The sequence below is a fragment of the Rhamphochromis longiceps genome, linkage group LG1, assembly GCF_057381845.1.
Source record: "Rhamphochromis longiceps isolate RC_006_pf linkage group LG1, R_longiceps_female_GT1.1, whole genome shotgun sequence".
Taxonomy (NCBI): Eukaryota; Metazoa; Chordata; class Actinopteri; order Cichliformes; family Cichlidae; genus Rhamphochromis; species Rhamphochromis longiceps.
In genome coordinates, this window is record NC_140557.1 from 33,229,454 (window position 1) to 33,244,926 (window position 15,473).

Genomic DNA, 15,473 nt, shown 5'->3' on the forward strand with positions numbered 1-15,473 from the left:
GTAATGGATTTCTATAAAACACATCAAAAATGATGAATGCAATGAGCAGATTAACGTGTCAAACATCAGATATGCTGCAAAATTGTGTTTACATAATGGTGTGAGTCAAGGCATGTCAAAACTGGGCTGGGTTAGAACCACAGATTGTTTGTGGTAACTGATTGTTGATATAACTGTGCTGTTAGCTTAGGATTTCATATTAAAAGTAGCTCTTTTTCTCAGCTCTTTTTATTAGCAAAAATATTTAATACCTTCTCTCAGGTTAATACAGTACAATTACAGCAACTGTTTCTTTGTTGCCTGGTATAGTTTCTTTTATGAACGTCACACTGACAGGTTGAGCTAATAAACTCACATTTATGAATCAGACCATGATGTGTCTGTAAAGATAAAGCAGCTCCAGTAAAATAGGGTGCAAAAACGTATAGGCTATCAAATATATGTTGCTGGTATGGATTGGATAAAATTGATCACAGCCTGATCCTACTCTGGAAAATTCCAAACTTTGTGAGCTGCTGCAGTACCACATTACAGAAACTTTATCTCTGGAGGGCGTGAGTCTACCTTTGATTAATCTCTGCTATTTAGGAGTACTGATCCCAGGACTTTGTGCCTGCGAGGTAACAGTGGGGCTTTTTAGTCCACCTCAGACCGATCCAGAAGCAGACCTTGATGGATAATTTTCAAGCTCCGGAACAGCTGCAATGATTTTTGAGTCTAAACTCCAGAAGCAAAGTGCACTGACAGCTCGGTGAGTGTTACGCTCATTCATTCAGGTTGAGAAGTGTGTTTGCTCAGTCAGATGTAGAAGGGTTCATGATGATGTGTAGGTGAAGGAGCAGAGACATGCCAATCACTCAGTGAACAACCTGCTTGAGAAAACACTTGTCTCAAGCTAATGCCTATTGATCACCATGAGCAAGATAAAATTGTGGGGCACGTTGGCATGAATCCACCCTAAGGAAAACAAACTATTACAGTACAACAACACACACACAGACACACACAACACAAAAACACTTTAGGTAAATCTGTGCTATTTTGGCAGCCGCATTTCTTGTATCGTGTTTAAAAAGGTGAATCTTGAGGAATGATGATGTGAAGCAGAAGAATTTCTCGAGTAAAATTTAGAACTTTAAGGACACTAAGTGCTCTTCAGGTATTATTTCTGGTCTCCGTTAGTATGGTTAAGTTTATAATCACTACTGACCTAATCTATGTACAGACAGGTCAGTGAAAATAGATTTCAGGCACACAATCAACTGAGTTGTGATCTTGACCCTCAGTTTAGGGATCTGCCCTAAATTAGATGAGACCCACCGTGGTATGAAATGCTCTGATCACCTAATGGGCAAAATCTGCTATAAATCCGCACCATTACAGTAATAGACTAACTGGACTGTAATCACAAAATGACTGTAGGTTCCCATTAAGCTGATGCAAATGAGTGGCTTTATAATTTGATTGTCAAGTCAAATGCAATTTCTATCAACAGTGAGCAGACTGTATTTATTAGGGAATGGCAATAATGTTTTTTTTTCTTGTCACTTTGGATGTGCACTTTTTTCCTTTCTCTTGACCTTGTAAAATAGCTCTTGGTAAAAAATGAACCCTGGTACTATTTGCACTCTTCACCCGCTTTTATCATTAGACTTTAGCGATGTGACTGCTATCGTTATAAGGTTTGAGACTGAGATTCGTTATCCACACACGCACACACACGCACAGCCAGTTACACATGCACAGGTGTCTCATGAGGCCTCCTTGCAGTGTTGCACTTTCCTCTGGATATGCTCAAACAATATACACGAGCTCGAGGGGCTTGGAAGAGGGCCAGGCTCGTCTCCTCGATTTTGGGTCATAAATGCGGCCTCTGCCGAAGGACTGCAGGGCCTTTTAAAACAGGGCTCAGCTTGATTGGACACACTTCTGTTGCTCCCTCCCAACTGCTAGCAAGCCAGCTGATCAGAGAGGCAGAACAAAGCTGGTCTCTTACAAGCCAGTCCGCTCTCAACCTATCGTACAGTAAACAGGATATATTATTCCTTAAAAGAAAAAGAGTGGTTTTGCTTCGCCAGTGCTAGTAGACAATGGAAACGTATCTCTGTGAAGACAACGGCCTGGAATTTTGTACTACAATAAAAATAATCTATGGAATATGTTCAGCACATTCTTGAGAGGAACCCAGCACCCAGCACCAGGATCGGTGATGGAAAGGAGCGAAATGGAAATCGATGGGTCAGGATAAGGTGGAAGAAGTTCAAGTGAGAGCATTCTGCATACGGCCTCGCTCACACTGGTGTTTTGAACGTCTAATTTGTCCATGAATATTACAACGCGCACCATTTGGCTCATGAATATGAAATAGATGGAACCACAGGCTCTCCCCATAATCAACAGTCGACACACACATAGTCCGTCGTCGGCTCTCGAGCTCTGCGGAAGCATTTTCTCCACCGCGTTTAGCCAATCGTGGCCGATCACAGCTTCAGCAGAATGTTAGTGCTGGTACAAACTGTCTGCGAATAACGTGTGAACACAGCATCCGTTGTCGACCAGGGATATTTTAGAGGAACGCAAGCACTCTCCCCACTCCATTTGTCTCTCCTTTCTGTCTGTCTCATCTGCAGTCACAGACAAGTGGCTTTTGCAGTGTGTGACAGTCCCAATTCCTTACCACCAACTTTGATGATCACGGAGCAAAAATATGATTGTAATGTTTTATTTACTGCTGTTGGATAAACAGCAAGCTCACTGGAGAAACAACACTGAAACACGATGCAGAGCTGAAATGCTAATGCACCAGCAATCCCTGCCCATCCGTTTACCCCGCCTTAAGCCGGATGGCTGTGCTCCAACATGGCCATATGCCCCTTAGCCTAGCTGCTCTACGCTATATTAAATGACTCATGATACATAGTCTACATATCCTCACTACACAAGAATGAGAAACAGGAATGGGGGATACTGGTAGAGTTTGCCTGGCTCATAGCAACAGTTACCGTGAAGTAAATTGCATCCTAGTTTTGGTCTTGGTGCATTTCTGTCATTATATATCATTATACGAGTTGTCTGTGTGATAAACTTATAGCAATATGGGATTGTGGAAATTACCAAACGCAAATTTAAGAGACTAGAGCTTTGTCTTTTTCTTTGCCCGTTTGCTTATTTTATCTGAAAAACATTCAATTTACTACCATATGTTCCCAAAGAAACGCGTGAAACTGAAATTCAGTCTCCTTTGGCATTTATCACAGAAACTGCTCACTCAGTTAATGGCGTGAACCAACCTACACAACCTTCGCATTCCTTTTGATTTTGATTTACAAGAAAACATGATCAGATATTTTCAGACCTGACTTGATGATCTAGTTGTTTACTCTGCTTACTTTTCGTGTCAGAACAGACATTGTATCTTGGCGCAAAGAAGCATTTTTACCCAATCAGATTAGAGGACTGCCATCCTTCCACCAATTTTCTTAACCGCTTATCCAGCTCAGGGTCATGAGGAGGGGGACTTGGAGCCGATCCCAGTCTTTATATCACAGGGGCTAAGAGGACTTGTTAAGTAAAATAACTGCAAAACATGTGGTAGGTACTGTAGTCAAGCAGTGCCTTCTTCCTTTACAAAATTAATTGGCTCGCGTTGTTGATCATATTCATAACTGAGGTGTGAAAACGATAAAGACTCGGGTCTCCACCTCAGCTCGTGTCACTATTTTTCCAGCACGGATAATTGAAGTCCGTACAGCGGGAGCTGGTTGGGCGAGCTTGCAGTGTTTTTGCTTCAACTGTGTAACACACATTTGCAGCGACAGAAGCAGCTGAGAAGCACTTAGAAGTAGATTCTTGGCAATGTATCTAAAAGGTTCACATGAAGAATACTGTTTTCGCTTAACCCAAGTAGTAATAACCCGTGCACATCATTTTGTATATCGCCTAAATGCTGACAAGATGCCAGTGTTTGAGATCTCTGTGATCGCCCTGAAAAATAGAGAGTGGATAGTTTTAATTTTATCTGTCATGCATTTTGGTTTTTGTTCTTTTACATCCACACACAGGCAGAAAATTAAGGTAGACTCTCATGAAGGAGTGCACACGTAGTGTTGCTGTCAAAATGTCCTTCACTAATCTCAGTATTTTCAGAGCGGTCAGCAATGATTATATTTCGGAGATTTTTTTCCTGTATTCCTCTTTTATTGGAGGAATACAGTGAGGTCCCAATTTATTTTGGTGTCCTGGTAACTCCAAATTAAAGCCATAATGTTAAAAGAAATACACATTTTAAACATTCACTGACAAGACCAAGGAGTCCTGCAACAGATGGCACTACCCCCACAGAGCCCCGCTCTCAACATGGAGTCAGTTTGAGATTACATGAAGAGGCAAACACAACTGACATGCCCAACACTACACAGGAACCATGGAAAGTTGCTCATAACAACCTGCCTGACAACCACCTTCTGAAGCAGCTCACACAAAATACTCATTTGGATTAAGGGAGTAACCAAAGCTGCCGGTGACATTATTTCTGAGAGCACCTGTGCTATGGTTTTGGCGCATACATTTACTGCTCAGTGCTATATTTCACCGTGATTTATAGGTGGTCACCAAGAGTGGTGCTACTTGCTGCTGGTGCTGAGAAAATTTTAATCAAACCGGAGCAAAGGAGGGGCTTAATTCTAAACCACGTCAAGGTCAGACTGTCAGTTCTCTTTCCACTGAAAGTGATACAAAACATTTGTAGGATACTTGTTTTTTTTTGTTGAAAATGAAAGATATTTACTAATTGCATAGTTACAATAAGCAGATTTACTACATTTAATGACAAATTTGACCAATTGCGCAGCGATATGAGCTGATATGAGCTATGCATGCACTTGTGCTGAATGTCAAAGGAACACTGGAAACACACTATTGGAATAAAAACAGCAAGAAAAATGACTGGGATGTCCCCATCTGTACTGATGTAAAAAGATTACAGGACACATGGAACGAGGAAAAGATCAAATTGTTTTACAACTATCCTTTATCCTAAGTATCCTTTGGATACTTAGCCAAGTCTTAATACATTTCATAACAAATGAAAGAGACTTTGTGTTATAATTGAGGATACAAGACACAAAGAAAAGCAACATGAGAGGCTTTTCTCTTTCCTTTCCTTTGAATGTGAAGGACAAAATGCTCTTGTCGCAAACAATGAGGTTCACCAATAATGCATTAGTGCGAGGCAACAAGGGAACATGATGTTCTCCCAGCTTTGTTCAACCCTGGAAAACCGTGTTGGTGAAAAGAAGTGTTGTCGTAAAAAACAAAAGTGGTGGGATTGGTGGGGAGGGGTTGGAGAGGCAACTCCAAGCGACACAATAAACAAGATTCCCTTCTCAGTTTAGTAGTGTTTGACTTGGCGCCAGTTACTGGGGTTTCAGTTTTGCCAATTAAGCCAATCTAGTGTATTCCAGCAACTACAATCTGAGCCTTTTGCCAAAGCATTAATGAACTAGATATTGATTTAATTCTTACACCCCCTTATTGTATCATGAATCACTGTCTGCTCCTTGTGAGTTGTAACATGAAAACCCAGGCACGCATGAATTAAGTAACGCTCAGCTATTTTCATCAAGTACATCTGAGCCAAAAGAACTGGCAGGAGATAAAATGTATATTAATATGTGGGGAATTAGATAAATAAGGGAAAGTTTGAAAGACGGAGCCGGAAAGACGAGGGTGTATTAGACATGAGAGAGATAGAGACTCATCATGACAGTCATCACTTCAGCTATTATCCCTAATTCTCCAAGGCAATATCTCAGTAAGGCGGAGTAAATTTGAGGCTGATAAGCAGACAATGAGATTTGCCCGCACTTTGAGGCAAAGCCCTTCCAAGGGCTTGCTTTCACCTCCACTTGGTCTAAACTTGATACATCAAATGGCAGAATACTCCAACGGCTCGCTTTGGTCTACTTTGGCTTCTGCTATCTAGCTGTGTTTTGAAGCATGGATCCAGGTACAAACTTGTGCGTGGGACTTGAGTCTGTCTTCTCTGACCTCTGTGATTTTCAGTCTAATTAGCACTATGAGCCAAACCACAAATTTCTTATGACATAAAACGATGGGCTCTGACTAAATACCTTTGCTTAACACAGAAGATTTTTTTGGGCTGCATCACTTTGGCCTGAGACTGAAAGATCCTGGCAACTATCAGGATGAATAACCATTAATAATCTCCAGCGGTTCAATCATAATAAACTCAGACTTTTCTTTTAGGACCAACATATGTGATTGTTTGGCTTTTTGTACAATGTGTTGACATACAGATTGCAGTGTGATGAACACTGGGGAGAAAAATGACTGATAGTGAGGCAAAGGTCTTCACTGGTGCAATACTTCATGTAGTCATACTTCATGTATTCATAGATACCATGTAGTAATAGAAAAAGCTTTTGCTTCACTTCAGGCCAGAAATATGCAGTGCATGCACTTCATATTCTCACTATGTTCCAGACTCCTCTTAGCATCATTTACTGCCAAAAATATGGCCAAAATTTACAAGATTCTAAATATTTCCACACTTTTCCCCCCTCCCATGACTCTAGTTTTTCAAATTACAGCTGCTGTCTTCTACTAAGCCTTACCTTCAAACACATCCTAGAATAGTGTTTAATATTCAGAACATAGGTTTTAGGTTGACCTAACAGTTAACTCCTTAGGGCACATGTCAAATAAGCAAAAACATAGAGTCCCTGATTTAATTTTCAGCTGGTGTCCTGATGTGTTTCTCCTTATTTATTTATTTTTTTTGCTCAACCGCTTCCAATAAAGCTTCAAAAGACAAAGGAGTTAATGAATTCTTTATAGATTAGCACTAGCAATTTAAACAGATTACAACACTACATCACCTCAATCACATTAACAAATGAGTTGTTCTCTTTCTGAATACTGTATTTTATTTTATTATGTGATGATTTTCCATCTGGCTGCAAGATTATTTGCAAACTACTCGGCTGAAATGAATGAAACTTGATGGAGGAAACAGCAGTGGGGTGGCCAGGTTATGTTGGGTTGCACATCATATTTAAGCCCTAAAAAAGGCTTTTATTTTAATTTTGATGAGTGTGTCTCATAGCGCAAGAAAATCAAAAATTCCCTCTCTGAAAATATTTGTCTACTTCAATACATGCAACCACACTCATGTGGGAGTTGTCCTGATCGCCAACACCCTCCACAAGGAGGTTAAGTCACAGAAGGTCATGGCTGAAAAGGTTGACTGTTCAGCGAGCGCTGTATCAAAGCATAGTAATGGAAAGTTGAATGTGGTGGGAAAACGTGCACAAACAAGAGGTGTGACCGCAGTCACAAAAGTCAATTCAAGAACCTGGGAGAGAGTCATGACGAGTGACAGGTTCAGTTCATTGAAAGTCACCACGCACTGGTATCTTCAAGAGACAAAAGTCTGATTGCTGTACCACTCCTGAACAAGAGACAACATCAGAAGTGCGTTACGTGGGTTAAATAGTTACAGAAAGGAAGTCCTCTTGTCAGATGAAAAGTAAATTTTGTGTCTCATTTTGAAATGAAGGGCCTAGAATTCTGTAGGAAGAATGGAGAGGAACCGAATCCAAGGCGTCTCAAGTCCAGTGGGAGGTTTCCGCAGTCTGTGATGAGTTGGGGCGCGATGTCATCTGCTGGTGTTGGTGGTGGTTGTTCACTGTGTTTTCTCAAGTCCAAAGTCAATGCAGCACTTCATGCTTCCATCTGCTGATAAACTTCATGAAGATGCCTGGTTCCCTCTTCCTGCAGGACTCTGCTGCTGCCCACGGGGCCGAAAATGTTTTGCTGACCATGTTGTTATTGCGCTTGATTTGCCAGCCTAGTGGGCTTCAGTAGAGCCACAGCAGTGCCACAAGCTGATTGCCTCAATGCTGCATCTCACTGATGCAGTAACTCATGGTAAAGGAACCCCAACCAAGTATAAATGAGCATAGTTTCTACGAGGTGGACATTTCTGTTTTGTAAGTCCTTCTGTGGTTGATTTTAGGAAATATTCTAATAATTCCAGATAGAGGATTTTTGATTTTTAGTAGCCCTTATCATCAAAAGTAAAACTGAAATGAGAATGAAATATTTTAGTCCATTTGGAATGACTATAGACTATTAGAAGGTTTACATTTTTTAATTTCATTTTTAAAAAGATCGACACTGAATATTGCATCAGCATCATAGAAACAGACTCTAGCACATGTTTTTACTTAACATACAAGCTGGGAACATTAACGTGTACGCTCTCTGGATTGGATTTAGTTTGGTCATCCTTAATAGCACCCATTAGAATTTGGTGCTAAATCCAATCACTTTCCTTAAAATTGCCAAAAACTTTGTAATCTTTAGAAGAAGGTGTGTCCTCTGAATACTCTTGCAGTTCATTACTATTTTAAATCTATTATCACATCTAATAACCAGTTTCAATTTCAGCAATAAAAAGGTAAAATAAAGTTACCTTTACTATGAGACATAAACACACACATAAAATCACACTCCAACAGTCTCAAGGTTTTCCAGACAAATAACATGAAGTATTCATTCAGCAGTTTTCAAGTCTGTAGAGGCCCAGATATCTTGAACAAAACTGGCCCAAATGTAGCTGGATTTTCTTAGATGTATGGTTCTCTTTCAAATTTTAATGACTACGGTTGGTCTTAAAGTTACCTGCTGTGTGCTGAGGGAGAGCTGTTTGAACAATAAAACGTTTTACGCTATGCTAACTGGTAGTGTAATAAAATACAGAGTATTAAAAAAAAATTAATTTGACGAACTGGTTAATTTCATCATCTTGGGACTAGATGTGAAATAAACACACTAATGAGAACATCGCTGCAAATTCCCATAAACATCTCCAATGACTTCCAGAGTTCTGTGCTTTCTTGTAGGCTGCTGTGATGTGCCTTTACTTGATTTGTACAGAATTACATATACTTATGAAACATTTTTTTTAAATGAATAAATAAATAAAGCAGTAAAGTAGCTGAATAAAAGCCATAATTGCCTTTAGGGCATTATTTACGGTGATTATGTATTCTTCAGCAGCAGGAGGTGGAATTCAGCTGCGTCTCATATGACAGAAAACAATGTTGACTTAAGCTTTACCTGTATATATGTAGATTGTTAGAAACCTGTAGCAGAATCTGTAAAGGTCATTATGTCATTTCGAGAAAGCGGCTCATTGCTGCTAGCAGGCAGAAACATGGTACCCGTAGCCCGAACATACTCTTTCTATCAGAGGCTCTCAATGGAGTTGATGGCTGGCTCCTGCTGCAGGCCACTGCAGACACATGGCACACAACACAGATGGTGAAATAAGGCACCGACAGCCACAGTCAAAACAATTACAACATTTGTGCCATAAGTTATGATTTTTAATTTTTTTATTTTTTGCAGGCCTCAACGCCGCCGTTCTACATAAGCCACAAGCAGCCGTAATGAGCAGGCAGTTAGTTCTACAGGCACACACGCAGATGCAGCGTCTTCATACATCACCACACTAATATTTGTTGATTTAGAAATGCAGACTTGTGAATGACACAGAGCAGGATTCGCTGAATAATCCCCTTTCTGGTGCACAAAGGCATAACTTAAGCTGCTACAGTGAATACTAAGTCTCTCTCCAGCCTGGCATGCGTTGGACTCTTTCACACCCGAGCAGTCCAACTCGCTCAGATCAGCCTTGTCTCTTGACTCGACACAAACACATGTTTTGTGGAGGTACTACTGGAAAGATACAGAGTGCAATCTATCAAAATGGAGCTGGCTGGAAGTCATTCTAATCTCCAGCCGCGACCCACTTACATATTTACGTCACACGGATACGTGCTTTAAATATACATATAGAAAAGCAAACAATCCTTCTGTATTATTTAAGATATAACACAAAGCCCTGGGGCGGACTGTGCTGTGTGTGTGTTTTTTTCACTTTACCCAGACAGGAGCTCAGCCATAAATGATTCCCATATCAAGCAGAGATATATGCAGACGGGCAAGGCGACGATATAAATTGATGAAACAACAAAACGTATTCCTCAAAAACACTGACTGACTCCATCAATTGCCAGAAGCTTAAGTGTAATGGAGAAGATAGTCATTTGAAAATGAATCAGCAATTTTTTTTTTTTATTTTCTTGCCGTTGTCAAGTTGAAAGAAAAAGGCTTTAAAAACAGGCATTAATCTACCGCAGTAGCTTCAGCTTCAGAGTCTTGAAAATGTCTTGAAAATGTCATGCTGAAATCAGATTGAACTTTGTGGGGTTGACCCATAACCTGAGGATTTGGGGGAATTAATTAGGAATCCTAGTTTGGATGACTGGACATTTAACATCTAAAAGACTGGAGAAAAAAAAAAGAAGACATTTATTCCACACGTGTTTGTGTGTTTTTGGGTGTGTGCGACTGGTCCTTCAAATTACTCCGTGATTAACATCCTACCATGCTTAGTGCTGCGTGTAGCAACCATGGGCAGACCCAGTTGCTCATTATTTTGGTTCCTGTGGCTTAAAGAAAAAAACATTTAATCAGTGGATAGATTGTGGAGTTTCTGTAATGTACATTAGTTGACTTAATGAAGTTTGAAAATTGGAAAATGCAAAGAGAAAACTGTGAAACAACACAAGCGCCTGAGCAAAACAGAGACACGCGTGCCTCCGCTGTGTCCACCGTTTCCAAAAGCAAGGAGAGAAAAAAAACCCCACACAGGCGAGGCAACATGATTCAACCTGCTGCAAATGTTTGTTGGGGGAGTAAGGAGGCAGCTTAGCAAAACGATATTTAAGGAGGGAAGTGACGGTGAATCTGAATCACGTAAACTCCTTATTACAAACAAGCTCTTTTATGCAGCAGGTTGGATGAGAACAAATGCATCGCTTTAACGAGGAGAGAAAAAAAAAGATCTGAGGTGGTTAGATGAGTCACCGTTCACCCTGTTTTGAACCAGTGGTTTCATGCATGCGTGACATGCATGAAAAGAAATTTATTCACCCAAGTGCTTATTTCCTACAGCGAAGGCTTCTGTCAGAGCTGCTCTGGTGACTGGTCTTGGCATGCTTTATGTCCATTTGGTCCCTTAGTAGGCAGGTAAATGCCAGAACTGACAATGCTTGTCGGGGTGATCATATTTCTCGTGCTTTGGGTGTTTCTGGCCTCATAACCGAGGAATACACAAGGTGATAAACCCAAATCTGCAGGACAACCTAAGACCCCCCCCCCATTCATTGCTTTCGAGCACTGAAACCAAACACAGCACTACAGCTTTTCCCATAAAAATGATGCTGACCATCTTTAAGGTTCATATGAACTTCTGGTGGGAAATACAACTCTCCAGCTGAGCTTCAGGTTTCCTTTTTTTTCAGAAACTAAGAGCTCGCTGTTACTCCTCAGGTGGCCCAATGCCCTATTGAGACACTTACTTGTGTGTGGCCTTAATTTTAGCACTTACAGCACACTCCAATAACAGGGTATCTCCAGATTTCACAAACAGAACTACACATGGAGGAACTTGAATTTTAAAACTGTAAAACAACTGTTGCAAATCACTTAGAAAGGAGTACGGTATGTATATATATATTTAAAGTATAGAGGGCAAACTGTATACTCTACAATAACCCAGATTTCAAAATAGTTGGGAACGCTGTTTGAAGAACAGATGGGAAAAGAAAGGAGGGATTTGGAAATCATCTGAACCCCATTTGACTGGCAATAGTAAAACATGACATGTCAAATATTGAAACTGAGAAATATTAAAAATGGCAGGAGAGATTTCAAATTTCAGATTAAAAAAAAATGCTGTCGATGAATGTGGTGTTGTTTCATCTACAACGCCAAGTTAAAACTGGAATTTACAAAGAAAAAAAAACTTGTACTGAATGAACAAATACCATCACAATCAAGTTGCGATGGCATGGTTAATGTGCACATCTGGAAATGCATTTTATCAGTGAAGGATACATACAGGTGTTAGAGCAACATATGCCTTCTAGGACAGTTCTTGCTTAATTCAGCAATACAATGTCAAACCCCATTCTTCAAATGTAATAGTTGCACAGCTCTGTATTTCAGGTGCTAAACAGGGCGAACTGCATTCCTGTGGCTCACTGAAAACAACTAACAAATTATGAAATGGAAAAATACAACAAAGAAAGAAACACTTTGCTTTCAAAACTTTAGTAACTTTAAGAAAAAGGGTGACAGAAAAAAAAATTAACATTTGCCTGACCCATGTTTCTTGCAACGAGGTAGTTGCATTGTAATGATTTCAAGACATGACATGTTGTCTTTATGCTAAGTATAGGTGTTCCTTTTTGCTTATACTTCAACACTGAGTCAACTTTCTGGTAAGCAGGTTTGTATAAACTACATGCTGGGAAGTACACTTGCAACAACCTGACTCTTTAGCAACCTACTGATCATAAAGAACAACTGCACCAGTGCTTACCAGAAAAGCCTATTTAAGTGTCTACTCGTGAAAAATGTTACATCAAACAACAGCACATATGAGGTATCGTATAATGGGAAGGCTCTGCCTATATGTGCATGCAAATTTGTGTTAACCAACCCTGAATCACAGACTCATTCACACTCAGCCCGTGTCCTTCATTTTACAGGCATGCTGTAAAATCGCCAGAAGTGAATGTGGATGAGTGTAGTTGAGAGGGAACCGGTTCAGGTTTAAGTGGACTGCTTTTAGCTGATGCCTGCACCAACAATGCCAGCTCCATGTGCCTATTTCAACCAACACACATGTATTTTCAGCATCAGGGCATTTTCAGCACCTCCCACTGATGGACAGCTCCTATTCAATTTGCTTTCTCTTTGAAGACTGCATTACTAAAGCTACTTAAACCCAACAAGTCCTTCAAGATTTGACAGCTTAGATTTTAAAATGCTGCTCTATACTTTCTCTGACCTGCTCAGGCTGTGTTAGGGGGAGAATCAAAACCTATTTTCTGCTCGAGCTGTATCACTCACGAGTTGCTTGGTTTGAGATACACTGGGTCACCAGTATAAGCACAGGGAAAAGAACAAAAAACATAAACGAGCATATTTTATACAATAAAGCATGACTCAAACCTCCAACTCAAAGCGCCCTTCGACTGGACCAGCCAGCCCACCTGGCCAATCCGGCGCCGTTTTTGCTGCAAACGTGTATGCTGAGAATACCTGAACTGAATTTGAATTACCATATGACGTCGGCCTTTTTCTAGCTTTAATGTCCTATTGGCAACGGAGACTACACAGACTCACGGTGTCTACCGAGCGCTCAAACACACGATTTGGTGCATCAGTTACCCCCACATCTCCTCAACCCCCTTTCCTATCTATCTTTATCCCTCTCTCTATATAGCCCATATGTCTCACACACACAGACACACACACAAATCCAGAACGCACACAATCGCTCACACCCGAAAGAGAATGCGACAGCTACCGTAACCCATAGAGAAAGAAAGAAAAGAAGGACGTATGAACGAATATTTAAAAAGTAGCTTTCCTTACATTGAAGTCTGCCAGCAAACCAAATTGCGGGTTAAATGGCGATGGGAGATTAGTCTACATGGGGATGCACAGCACCACATCACACCAAACGGGCTGTATTGGAGTGAATTCAGTGAAATACTTACGCATTTTCTCGAATAAAAGAAATTGAGGTTGATCGAATGAAAAAGCAGCAGGGCCCTGGTCCCCGTTTTCAAGATTTGCAGTACGACCGAGGCACAAATCTCCATGTGAAAGGGATTAGAGGCTGCTGCAGTCCGCGTCTTTTCTCGATCACAAGTCAAAATGTTCGCCAGCGAAAAATGCCAAACATTCAGAAAGAGTTGCGTGGATCTGCGGTGCGGCTACCATTCCCTCGGATGCAACGAGCGCCAATGAGCGAGCGGGGGAAAAACGCTCAAGAGGACCAGCAGTAGCCCCCTGGACTTGAAGGTATTCCTCTGGACTTGAGAGGAGGAAATCCTGCAGAGTTTTAGATGGTCAAGTCCGAATAGGCCCCCTCTTCCTCTCCAGACGAGTCACAGTCCAAAACTGACTCCCACCGGTGGTTTCCTCTTTGAAAATCGCCAAACCAAATTCGACCAAAAGAGAGAGAGAGGGGGGGGGGGGGAGAAAGGGGGGAAACGCACAAAAGAGAGAGAGAGAGAGAAAAGAAAAAAGTGGACTGATTCTTACAGATATGCCTGTTTGGCTGTGAATTTTTAATAAAGATGAACAAAACCAGTGGAAACACCTGACAGTTAACAATTACCCATTTAAAGCGTTGCTGATAAGGTCAGCGCAGAACGAACGGGGTGCAGAACCGTCCTACAAAAAAAAAAAAGAAAAAAGAAAAAAGAAAACCTGAGGACGCCTATTGGATAAAATTAAGGATATCCGTCCCACCGCGACCATCACAGGCGTCGCATCAGGACAAATGGGTTGTCATAGGCTCCTCTAAGAGCATATGGCATACAGTATTCTCTATTAAGTCAAATGGGAAGATTCTACAGGGTGCTATTTCCCCCTCCCCACATACACACACACAGCAACCCGGCGCATTGATTACATAAGCGCAGCTATTAGTAATAATTCCGCTTGTCAGGGAGCATGTGTCCGATCCGGGTGGTGAGACAGCACCAACATCCTCCGTGTGTTGCAAATAAAGCGCCTTTTTTTTTTCTTGCCCACCGTCTCCTAATGGTCCCCCCGCTCGCTGCAGTCCATGACTGGAATAGTGAGCACGTTGAGATCACGGTCTCCAGGCACAGATCTGGCTCGCGCGCGTGCGTGTGAGCGAATCACGTGTGTGCGCGTGTAGCTAGGCTACTAAGTGTATGCAGGTGCGGGCACGTGTGGGCGAGAGCGTGTTCCCAAAAATCGCCTAGGGACCACTTTAACTTTGACCACTTTGCCTGCGCGTCCATCTGCCCATTTAAATCACACAGCGGTCGTTAATTATCAGGGATCAATAGCATTAACGCAAGCCCAGGTCTAATGTCTCCGTGTACGTGTGTGTGTTTGTGTGTCTCTGCGTGTGTGTGTGTGTGTGTGTGTGTGCGCGCGTCGGTACGCGCGCACGTGTGATTCAGTTGTTGATGAGGTAGCCTATGGTTGCCACCTACAGGCGTTATGCTCTATTCAGTCATCCAAAACGGTCTGCATCCACAAATAAACCCACATTCAACCGTTCAACATGTGCACATCCTACCAGCTTTCTTCCACATAAAAAGTGCAGAAAGAATCTGAATTGACCACCATGTTAAAGTCAGTACACATATCTACACACACACATATATATCTTTTCATCATTCCCATCAATGTCATCTTCTTACTGATTTACTGAGTCCTAACTGCCAATAGTGATAAGATGAAATATAGGCTAGGATAGTAGGCAAGGAGCTTTAGTGACTTTCAGACCTACAGACAGACAGAAGTGAGTGTGGTTTCATTTG

At 41.3% G+C, this 15,473-nt stretch overlaps 1 protein-coding gene across 1 annotated transcript in view; it reads right to left on the minus strand.

The window, feature by feature from the left end:
- lrrc4cb (leucine rich repeat containing 4C, genome duplicate b) overlaps window positions 1-14,044 on the minus strand; it is a 46,465-nt gene extending 32,421 nt beyond the window's left edge. Inside the window, exon 1 of the mRNA XM_085412106.1 lies at window positions 13,665-14,044. The gene's annotated coding sequence lies outside the window, so the exon portion shown is untranslated. The remainder of the gene's footprint in view (window positions 1-13,664) is intronic.
- Between the last annotated feature and the right edge of the window lie 1,429 nt (window positions 14,045-15,473).